This window comes from Charadrius vociferus, unplaced genomic scaffold, assembly GCF_000708025.1.
Source record: "Charadrius vociferus isolate BGI_N301 unplaced genomic scaffold, ASM70802v2 scaffold1, whole genome shotgun sequence".
In the NCBI taxonomy this organism is placed as follows: domain Eukaryota; kingdom Metazoa; phylum Chordata; class Aves; order Charadriiformes; family Charadriidae; genus Charadrius; species Charadrius vociferus.
This window is the reverse complement of record NW_009647680.1, coordinates 1,640,241-1,652,045: the sequence shown is the minus strand read 5'-3', so window position 1 is coordinate 1,652,045 and position 11,805 is coordinate 1,640,241. Positions and strand designations below refer to the sequence as shown.

At 41.7% G+C, this 11,805-nt stretch overlaps 1 protein-coding gene across 1 annotated transcript in view; it reads right to left on the bottom strand.

Annotated features, from left to right (window-relative positions):
• Positions 1–11,594, bottom strand: part of MTMR2 (myotubularin related protein 2) — a 40,756-nt gene extending 29,162 nt beyond the window's left edge. The window contains exon 1 of the mRNA XM_009881165.1: positions 11,484–11,594. The gene's annotated coding sequence lies outside the window, so the exon portion shown is untranslated. The remainder of the gene's footprint in view (positions 1–11,483) is intronic.
• Positions 11,595–11,805: the final 211 nt, after the last annotated feature.

The following is an 11,805-nucleotide window of genomic DNA, read 5'->3' as shown; positions in this document are numbered from 1 at the left end:
GAGATCCTGCTAAAAAGGTAAGACTGCTCCCTGCCTCATCCCTTACCTCTTCATACTGCGATTCAGGATACTGCAGTTCTGCCAAGCCTCCCCAACCACGTGTTCATGCTGCCTCCCAACACAGCAGCCAGCATGCTGCTCCAAAAATCCCTCTCCCAACCGATGTCCCTGCACGACTCATGCACGCCGCTCAACCCGAGCGGTGACAGTCAGCTCAGGGAGGCACAGAGACACGCTGTGCTGTAACTCCAACTACAGGATCTCAGGGGTCTGTGCATCTCTGAACGCTGCTCCGACAGGAGCCGAGAGGGTGCACGGAACTCTGTATTCAGGGTTTGCTTTTGCCTGTGAACAAAACAACTGATATGTTTCCCTCTTGTATTGCCCGAGAGGCGTTTGCCTACCAGAGGAGCTGCATAGCCAGATGACAACACCCATCCTGTGCTGGCTGAGGCCGAGCCAGGAATGCTTCCTCCTACCCAACCTGCCAGAGTTGGAATTGCTCCCCTATCCAGTTCAGTCAAGATGCCTGGGTGAGCTTAATGGCTTTTTTAATGCTTGTTTTTCCATAACCTGGGTCATTTTGCCAGGACTGGCTTGGAGTGTGACTACACAAGCAACTCAAGGAGTGCAAACCCCAGTGCAAGGGAGGAGAGCAGCCAGACTGACTAGGGACAGTAACTCTCCCTGGGCACCGACGTCTGCAGCACAAGCCTCCAGATAACAAAGATGCACGAAGAGAGCACCTGCGGTACCTCCTAGCCATTTTCCAGTTATTCTCTTCTACTTTCTCCTAAATATTTAAGTCCCGAAACCCACAGACAAAGGTCACTTTTTTGGCTTCATGCAACTTAAGGGGAGACTATAGGTTTGTGCTACTGAATTGCTGTGTAACAGTTTTCCCAAGCCTGCATGGATTTTTCTATCCTGAATCACAATCAAAATGAACAAAAAGAATCTTTTTTGGTTTAGACAAAATTAAAATGTATCCTTTTTTGTGACACCCCCCCCCCCCCCCCGAGTTAATCTCTCCTTGGTAACCTCCTACACACTCCAAATCATTCTGCACGTTCTGAAAAGATTTGTAATGCATAAAGCCACAGTGCTGGTGTGACGTGTCTGACCCAACACCGTGACCACCTTGCTCCTGCATTATTCCTTTCCCCAAAACCACATCTGCTCATCTATTGAAAAGACAAGCTCTCCAGGCTGGGGGCTGCTTTTGTTCCAGCCACACACAGTCCTCTTCTATGTTTCCCACAGCTGGAAGCCGGTCTCTTAACTGGTCCCTTGACATAAGCACATATATCACCTGTCTGTACAGACAAACATATTATACACACACACAATTCCTTTGCATCTGCAGCCCCTGAACTCACAGGTTTGGCACATCTACCTTGTGAGACTGCACTGGTCAGCAGCAACAGGCAGGATATACGCTGTGGGGACAAGAATGTGCATGTTGCACATGTGTGTGTGCAAGAATACACACATACAACTAGCAGACTTTAAAAATACATAGCTTTAAAAATGATGGGTAAAAAATGGATTTGAAACTCAACAGCCAAGTGAAAGGTCTCATCTCCTACAGGAAAGTATTTGTCTGATATTGCACATCTTAATGGACTACCTGGGAATATTCTGCTTACAGTTAACTTATCTAAACTTTCCTCCCCTGCTTTTTTTTTTTTTTAATGTCTTTCTCTCAAGGACTGGCACATGATTAAATGCCCTCCTGAATCAGCACTCTTGCTGCTCTGCAGGCAGGGTAGTCAGTAAAGTGCAGAAATATCAATTTCGTCTAAAACTGGAGATCTACATATGAGCTAGTCCCCCTAGGTGCTGTCTACAGTCAGTGGAAAGCAGAAGACCTAGGAGATACACCTTTGGGATGGGTGTCTTTCTTCTCACCAAAGGCTGAGGTCTAGGGCAAGTAACTCCAATGTAGGGCAAATCCCAGAGGTGCTTCACCAGAGAGGTGCTTCACTGTGGCCAGTGATTGGTGCTTCACCAATCCACCAGAGAGGTGCTTCACTGTGGCCACTGCAGCAGTGCCAGATCTCCTGGACATCCCAATACAACTGAGCAGTCACAACCTGTACTTTGCAGAGGTGTCCAAACTCACTCTGTGCAAAGAAGCAGCAGGAGATGAGCCAGGCCAGATCCAAAAATTGCATGAAATTCATTAATACAGGCATGACTCCAAAGCTTGTAGGATAGATCTTATCAGCTGAGTTACCAGAGACAGCTTTGGGTCAGGGCTGACTCCTTTCTGCTGTCTCAGAGAACCACATGAGGGAAGTCAGCCTTTCTGCAGAGGCTTAGCCATAGGATTATTTGTACACAGTTGATTTTTTTTAATTTATTTTCTTTGTAAATCAAGAGCAAAATATACACACTTACATAACCGATGTTTTTCTCCTTTCAGATGCCTTTTGGTGGTCTTAGACCATGTTCACCAATTCCTTCCCCTGAATTGCCCTACCACTCCATCCCTTTCATCTCTCATGGCTGCTGCCATAAAAGTCAATCAACAAAGGACAGTGCCACTATAGCAGGTGCATCAAGATTTATCATTACTCCAGTGATGGTGTAAAAACCTCTGAAACAAAACAGATACAGAAGATATTTCCATTCACCTCAGAAAAAAAAAAAAAACACGGAGGTCTAATTCTGTCCAGCTGACGTTGACAGAAGCCGCAGAACTGACACAAATACGTACAGAATCAAGACCCGTATGTTTATTTAGGCTAATTTTTCATAGGTGCGCTGGTTTCTTTTCTAAATTAAACATTTCTTACAATAGAAAAAAGGGCACATTTTTTCTAGCATTTCACTGCTAAGATGCTTCTGTCTTCTCAATGCTCAAATAGAAGGACCGCAAAACAGTAGCTGTGCTTACTTGACAAATCTTCCTGTAGACTGCCAACACTGTCCTACTTTGGAGATCTTCAGCTGGCATTTATGGCTATTTCAAGTGTACTTTGAGAAGATTTGTGTGCTGTGTATCCTACTGGAAATGCAATAAAACATAAATTGAGCAAGTAAATGGACTTCGTTGATTATTCTGAATCATTAAGAATAACATAGCAGAATGACTGCAGGAATGAACAGCAGTATCTCTGAATGACTGAGGCACGGGGACTTGTCTGAGGATTATAACCAGATGGGTTGAAAAAATATGTTAAAGATACTCAGACCAACAAGATACTAATTGCAGGGAAATGCTTTGTGTGTTATTCTTTTGGGATATTAGAAGTTCAAAAGGGAAAAAGCAAAACACCATGGACACATGGATCGTTTCAGGATAGTACACAGAGAATTAAATATACCCTCCAAAAACCACATCAAGCCCATTCACCTCCTAAAAGAGCACTCAGTCAATGAAGGCTTCCTAGCTTGGTTAAAAAACAACACAAGAGGCATTTAAGTTATCAACAAAATGTTCAGACAACAGACCGTCTACTATATTACTCTGCAGACAATCATCACATACAATGTACACTGTAACTGCCTTTTAACTATGCCTTCCTGACACAACTAAAAAAACCAGATCACAAACTGTGATCTCTACCTACCATATATATTTTAAGAAAGTATAAAAAGGCTTGAGAAACCACTTGCTTACTTACCACTGTCTTGAAAATCTTTAAAAAGAAGCTGAAGATTGATGTATTAAAAAAAAAAAAAATAATAGAGTCGCCAGGGTAATGTAAAAGGACTCCTCTGCAGGAGGAAGTAGCCACCATACAGTGTTTTCCCCAGGGTTTTCTGCTTTGTTTTTTCCACGATAAACTTCCCCACTCAGACCTGAGTGTCCAGTGATGAAGACACTGGTGAATCTGGGCTGGTGAATCTCCTGGGCCCTCACTGCACAAGTACAAGGCAAGGCTTAGAAGCTCAAAGGAACACATTGTTGAGGACCACTCGTTCAACCACGGCTGGCTTGTCTCTTCAAGTTTGTATGGCTTGGTGCCTCAAGACAATTCTCTCATTAGGCTCCGACAGAAAGTCGTCATTGACTCAAAACAGCAACGCTCCCTGGCACAGAAGGTTGCAGATATTATCTATTCAGACAAGTCCAACATTTTTTAATACAGAACCTTGTTCAGTGCCAAGGGTTCCACATACGTCTCAAACGACAACAGCTCTGTTCTCCACTGGCTGCTCAAAAACTTTGTATGGCACATTAGCCTGACTCAACCCTTTCTTTATTTTTACTGTATTTTGTTTAGCAAACAACTTACACAGGAAAATAGATTAAAATTTTAAAGGAAAGCATTAAACTAGTTTAGTGAAGTTCATATCATCCATCTTCAGTAACAGACCAAAGAGAGAGGTATAAATTCTACCAACTAAAATAAGTCACAGAAAACCATCTCTGTTACCAAGAATTTAACTTTGGAGTTTAGTGATATATAATACAAGGATTCAAGATACAAGTAATTATATATATTTACAGTCATACAGAGGGGAACAAAGATGTTTCATTCAGTGCAAAAACTTCTACAGAAAATCAAATCTTGGCAGGTACTGCATGCAGTCACAAATCCGCATGCTCCTTTTAAATACCATGCTTGTTCATTCCTGCCTGATTCGTGCTTCAGTCTACAAAAGTATAACTACAGGAGGGGGAAAAAGGGAGGAAAATAAGCCACCTCTTACCCAGGTTTACTCAGCAAAAGCAGAACTCTTGCACTTTGTAGCTAGGAGAAATACGGCAGTCGATTAGGAAGAGCTGAAAATATTTTTGAGGAACATATGAAGGCCATTTGGTTATTCTCCTCAGTTTTCCACTCTAATAGATGGCAATCATAAATGCCTCCAGAGATTTCTTTCACTATGCATTACTTCATATTCAACATTCAGGTACCTCTATATAAGAAAAATTAGCAACGCTTGCTGTCTTTGCTCTCTTCCAACTAGATAAGCACTTAGGGAGTATTATTTCCATGTAAAGGAGACAGCAAACTGACTGCATCTGACTTTCCCCCCCATCTAATTTGCATGAAATCAATATTTTGCAACCCAGAGGTTGGCTACTCTGTGTTTCTGTTTCCTTGAAAGGGGGAGGCACAGAGGGGAACTTACTGGGCAGAGGTGCGGCGAGGGGACCAAGATTTTCCATCTTTTAGGACAGTTTAAAAGAAAAAGATTGTAATTCTCATGAAATTCACAGTGACGGAAACTGGAGTCCTAAAAAAACATGGCAACAGCAGGGGCTAAATTCCAGTCACTCATGGGGCTGTCCTGGCATGACCACGCTTATGGACAAGAGCATCATTCATTCTCCAGAACCAGTCCTTTGTGCTTTTGTTCATCAACAGCTTAATGCTCCAAAGAAGAAAGGAAGCCGGTTTCCCAGACACAGACACGCAACTCGTATGGCCAAAATCAGAATTTTGAGATATTTAAATACTTTTCCCCATAAGATTTTTCCTAATTCATCTCTGCTGCTCTTTAAGTACTTCTACTTGATACCTTTGATAATGTAAAGCATCAACTGTTCTTGGATTTGGCCCCAATTTCATCCCTGTGTGCAACGGGACCTGCGGAAGTACTACATGCAGATCAGGTAAGGACTACTTCTGCCTGCATAGCTTCTACTTCTGTACACCCACAAAAATGTGAGGTGCACCTCTGTGTGAGAATAAAACTGAGCCCAAAGTGATGACGCAGAGAATCACATATGGTCATGTCTTCACGCAGAGACAGTAAAAAAGATGAACTGTTTATTTAATTTCACTGCTGTATCACCAGTTCGCATCTAGCCCAGTCTTTGGTGACCACAGGTCAATTATCTTCACCATCTGGTGGCTTGTGCAATATGGTCTGTAATTTAATAGCAGTCACAGTCCAGTGCACCGGGAAGGAAAGCTCACACCACAGAAGACGTCTCTGCATTTGCTATGAACTAGTCTTCTTACAGGCAGTCCCACGCGAAGAGTCAAGGAACGGTCCGAAACAGGAATACTTATCCCCATATATCAAGAGGGATGGAGCCGACTGGCAGGGCAGAGTCTTCAACTACCCTGGAGGTGCTTAAGGAGAGGGTTTTTTCATGATTTAGCACTTCCAAGCCAGCATCATTCACTAACTGAAAAGTCCCTTAAAAGCAAAACTAAAAAACATTGCTTAAACGAGTGCTTAAAGTTTAAAAAGTTATGCTGCTCTCTAAACCCAGCTCTTGTTAAACATGTGTTACACATAACCAAAGCCTGACACACTTCCTGCGTTGGCAGGGAGATAGCAATGGAAAAGCTCACTGAGGCTAGTTTTAGTGATTTACAGCAAAGGATGGGGGGCGGGGGAGAATCACATCTTTCTTCAATATGTTTTTCTACTATCAATATACATTTCTACTTAAAACCAGCATAAGGGACTTTGCACTACAGCTACAATAAAGTAATACAAAGGTGGCAAAGTCAGTAACTGGCATTTCGGTTAATCCTGCCCAACATCACCTGAGGGACAGGATTTACCTCAATTTCAGAGGTCTACATCTGGAGAAATTACCCTGAACTCTCTTCATAGTCAGAAGAGAAACACAGTAGGTTTTCAAATGAGACAAAACTACAGCTTTACTGGACCACAGCTAAAGCTGGGATCCACTCTGAGAAATCAGTTGCTGCCCCTCAAATAACGTTCACAACATCCAGCAGCAAGGACTTCTCAGGCTCAGCTACGTGATGTTCTCGCCTAGCATGGGCATTTCCTTAAAGCTGAGATAAATCAGATCATAAATGACCTATTTCTTTCCATCGACTACAAAGGAATTGTGGTTGGCTAGTCTGAACACAGACTTGCTCAAACAGATTTCATCCAGGCAATGTAAGGAGACAGCGATGGCATCCATTTACTGTCTTGGAAAGAGAAGACTCCTTCATATACCTTTTGTCATGCATCAGTTATGTATCTTACAAAATAAACCACATGGTCTTGTCTACAGTCTCCAACTGTACACACAATGGATAACAAATTAAGGTTACGCAAGCAACTCTGTCTTCTCTGGGCACGCTATGATAATGTTCTTGCATCTCATATATAAACCCTTTGCAAATCCACTGATTCCCTGTATATTATAGGAGAAACTTATTATGGAGGGAGCAAACAATTATGGAAGATGGGACACACACCTGTACAGTATCTTGCTGGACCTCAGAGGAATATCGGTAATTATGGATCTTACTGTAGCTCTCAAATGGGAGAACAGTTTAGCAGTCACAAACAGCAACACCAAGAGCAAAGATCTGAATCACTGTTTCTGAGGGCAGCACAACTAAGCAGGTGACATATGGATCTGCTGTACTGGTTTCCTCTGTCCACAGAGTGGACTAGAAGCAAGAAGCAACATAAGAAAGCCAACATAGGCGTCTCCATCCTCTGGTTCACGCTTTCGCTGTACACAATCCAAACCCACACACAATGGACCTTGAATTTTCAGGCAAAGGTACTACTTTTAGGGGAAGTGGCAACAGGCTCCACTGGCTGTATTCACTGCTTCCCAACTGCAGATGGAAAGGATACATCCCTTTTACGACAGCTACTCCAAAGCTTTGAATGCAGTAAACTTCAGGCATTTTCCTATAAATCAACAGCTACCTAAAAATGAAAGTCCCTCCTGATAAAAGCTAGAGCATTAACAAGAAGACTTAAGAGAAGTACTATAAAATGCACAGACATACCTGCCCATAGGCACAGGAGAAGATACCACCTATAGGACTTAGGAGCAAGAATCTCACTGTACTTTAATAACCACTGAGTTACCAGATCTGTAAGAGACATTTCTGCACCTCAATCCTTTGGCAATGTTGACTCTAAAGTGTTCTTAAAATCTTATCCCAAATTACAAAACTCTCTATGAATTTCCAGCTCCTTTTCACTTCCAGCTACTTCTATTCAATTCTGTTGTTGCCTGATCTGTAACTTATGTTAAAACATATGGCAGTACATTTGCTAAAAATTCCCTCAAAAAGTGCATTCCCTAAATCAATTCTAAACAGCTTCAGATTTGAGATCACGAAGGGGATGGAGGGGAGAACCTAATAGTGCTTTGTTGTTCTTCTGTTGGGGCTTGGTTTTTTTCTTCTTTTTTTTGCCCTATGAAGCCAACTGAAGCAGCCAAAAGTTATTTAGAGTTAGTTTATGAAGTGAAAATTCTATAAATTGCTGTGGAAAAGCAATTTAATCTTACTTTCAAATATTGAAATGCACAATATTCATTAAAAAAAAAAACTTCATAAAGGTTATTATTGAATACTTTGGAGAAAGATTTAGGAAAAAGACTGCACATGCATTCAGTAGGAATCCCCAGTGGTTGTCTCATTTACCTCATTACACACATGCGCGCACACACACAGAGTGTTAATTGCACTCCAAAAGAAAACTGCAGGCACAGACTGCAAGAAATGATGTAGGTCCTTCCCCTGGTTCCCTCCTCCCGACAGACGCCTACTATTCTTCTAAAAATTCCCCACAGAAAAAGCGGGTGCTAATTGTAGCTATCACAAAGTGTTTTTCCATCGTCACAGAAATTTAATTCCTAAATTTGAGTCAATGCACACGCAGAGGCAGAGACCAAGTAGAGGTAGGAGTGATGATGGATCCACGTAGCAATTCATTCTAGCAGGAAAAATTTAAATACACATCAAGAGCATAATCCCATAATTGGCAGATCCACTTCAAAATCTTGAAAAGCTTATTTTCAGCCTCTTAAAGCTAACTGATGCAACACCTTCCTGTGAGAACACCATGTAGCCTAGGCACTTGTCTACCATACCACAGAGTTACCACAAAATGCATTAGTTCCCACTTCATGGCTTATTCTCTTACAATTTTCCAGGAATGGTGTGGAACTCCTTTTTGTCCTCAGAACTAATAAGGTGCTTAGCTCAAATCTCAGTATCTCTTAAGGCTTGGGAGTTCATTTTGTCTTGTGCCAATCAAAGCTCAGGCGTGTAAGGAAAGGGCTAGAACAGAGAACACTCTCATGCCACTGTATCAGTTAACAGTATGACCTCATCTGCAATATCAAAGGCAAGGCCACATCTCAGAAAGATCAAAGAGAACAGGAAGAGCAATCAGGACCTTGAAAAATCTCTCGTAGAACTGACTTTTAAAAAAAAAACTTGCAGAACTGTCATATGACAGAGATGTTAATTCGGAGAAAATTGGGCAAAGAATGATAAGCCCAGAGAGAGGACACCTGTTCTCCCTGACTTAAGGCCTGAAAGAAATCAATGTCAGCTGATCACTAGTCATAATAAATCTTCCATTGGAGCTAGCACTAGGTTCCAAGAGCAAGCCCAGAGAGCAAACAGTAACACACCAGCACTGACAGCGATCGGTTTGAGGACAGGCTGTGGGACTGCCGTTGCACTGGCAATACCAACACAAGAGGCTGTCTGTAGGTAGAGGACAGATCTTCATCCCAGCTCCCAGGCTTGTTATCCAGCATCAAACACCCTCAGGAATGAAGAGAGAAATAATTACTGCATGAATTCCTCTAGGAAAGACAAAGTCAACCTGTACTAGTGGAAACTGCCCCTTTCTCCCTATACCCTAATACAAGTAGGAACACGGGAATGCATTTTCTCTAGGTTTGCTTACCGTAACGGCAAGAACCAGCTTTATGCCTACACACAACTGCACTGCAGCCACTCACACTACCTCTGCAAGAGCAAGCTTTAGGTGAAGCACAGCAGGCTTATGCTGAATTCAGGCCCCACAGAGCTGATGCGGCTTAAGAGCAAGAAGCCTTCTGCCAGCAGAGGCACGTGCTCACGCTTGGCGTGCAGCACCTTTATTCTAGAAAAGTAATTCTCTGCTTTACCATTTCTCCTTAAACATTATTCTAAAATGAAAGTGGAGCGGCATTTGTTCCAATCACGGCAGAACTTCGGTTTGCTTAGGGGAAAAAAAAAAAAAAAAGGAAGAGGGCAGGCTGTGAAAAAATACTTCTGCATTTTACAGGAACTTCTAATGGCCTCCAGTAAACAATACACACGCATCTTCTGCCTGAAAAACCTATCATGCAGCTAAGTGAACAATCCTGTGTGGACATTATTTTTGATTGAGGTACAGAGGATGGGGAACCAGCCAAATCCAGGCGAGCAGGAATCCCTACCCTGACAGCTTACAATTCACACAAACAAGGTGGCAAAAGGAGGGAGAGTCACAAGAAGCAATCAGGGTTACAAGGAAAACATGTTGAGCCAACTTAACCACTGGGAAGGAAAGACAACCTCGAGTTTAGAAAAGAAATGTTGCTGGGTTCTCTACTTGTAAATGTACACAGGCAGTTACAGCAGTATTTGCAATCTCATGTATATTCGTATCAATGAATCACTTAGTCTCAGCCTAAAATCTGTGTTTTCTCCATGTTGGAGTAACTTAACACTCCAACTTCACAGGGAAAAAAAACTTCAAACCTAGTACGTACTTCTTTACCCAGACATGTTCCGAAGATTACTCTTTGTATCCATAGGTAAAATGTGTAAACAATCATCAGATTGCACATAAACTATTGATTCAGTTTCAAATCTTAGCTTAATATTGAATAATAAGCTGCCTTTAGAAACATTCATGTTCTTGCTACTTATGAACAGGTGGACTTTTTGTAATTAATTATGGACTACCAAGACAACACTAACAGGACAAAAAGTTATCATGGTTGTCAAAGGAATTAGCGTTGCATTTAGAGGTTTTTAGGCAATTTTTTTGTGTTTGGATTTTACAAAGATGCTCAACCACCGCTGAGAAATGCTGGAAGTCATTACTAGAATGTACCAATATCAACACTTTTACACTCAGGGATGTTTTTTTTAAAGCAGGGTATATCAGCAAACCCCTTGGTTTCATAAGAGGAATGTACAGATAGCTTTCAAAACTCCTGTGACACTGAACTAGAACTTTGGATTTATAACTAACAAATCTAATAACAGACTTTAAAGAGCCTTGTTTGGACCTTTTTATGTCAGAGCAATTTATTGTGACAGAAGATTATTTTATCAGCTTGGAGATAACAATCTTTCTCTGAAAGAAGATACTTCCAAGCACTCAGTGTTTACAAACAAGCAGGAGTTTTCAACAGAGAACATCTCATACACACACACACACCAGCAAAAAAAACAAAAAAAAGGGGGGGGTATACAACTGGCAGGTTGAGGTTTTCACTTACTTAAAGCACTTAAAAGAAAATGGAGTTCCTTTGAAAATTCATCTCCAAGTGTAGGTTGCAGAGTCAGCTTTTTGAAGATTAAACAACTTTATAAAGAAGGAAATAACATGGTAGAGATTAAACTTCAGTTTCTATTTCACCTGTTTGACTTTGGGTCCTTTCATGCTTTGACTACATAAAATTTGGCATTAACCTGAAAGCTGAAAACATTTTACCATATCCAAACTCACAGGAGCAAGGGATGTCCTCTGAAGGAGGCCATGACATATATTTTTTTTTCTTTTTTAAGACAAAACATACATACCCTTAAGTCTGGAGAGAAGTTGTCTGCCGAGGTGGAGACTGAGTCAGATGATATAGCTGAAGCAGATTTGGTGTGAGCAGAATGGTCCGAGTGAGAAGTGGAAGCGCTATAAAGAGAAACACCACAGTGTATCAAAATCGTGCTCAAGAATGCTCAAAAGCCGACAAGTATGGCCACTTGCTTACAGTTATATCAGGCATTTTCCACTATTTTCACTCCTTCCATTCTCAGTTATTCAGCCCTCAGCAGTGGTTTAAGGGAACCTGTTTTACTTGCCATTGCCACGGATTACCAAAGTGCACACAATTCATTACCAAATCTC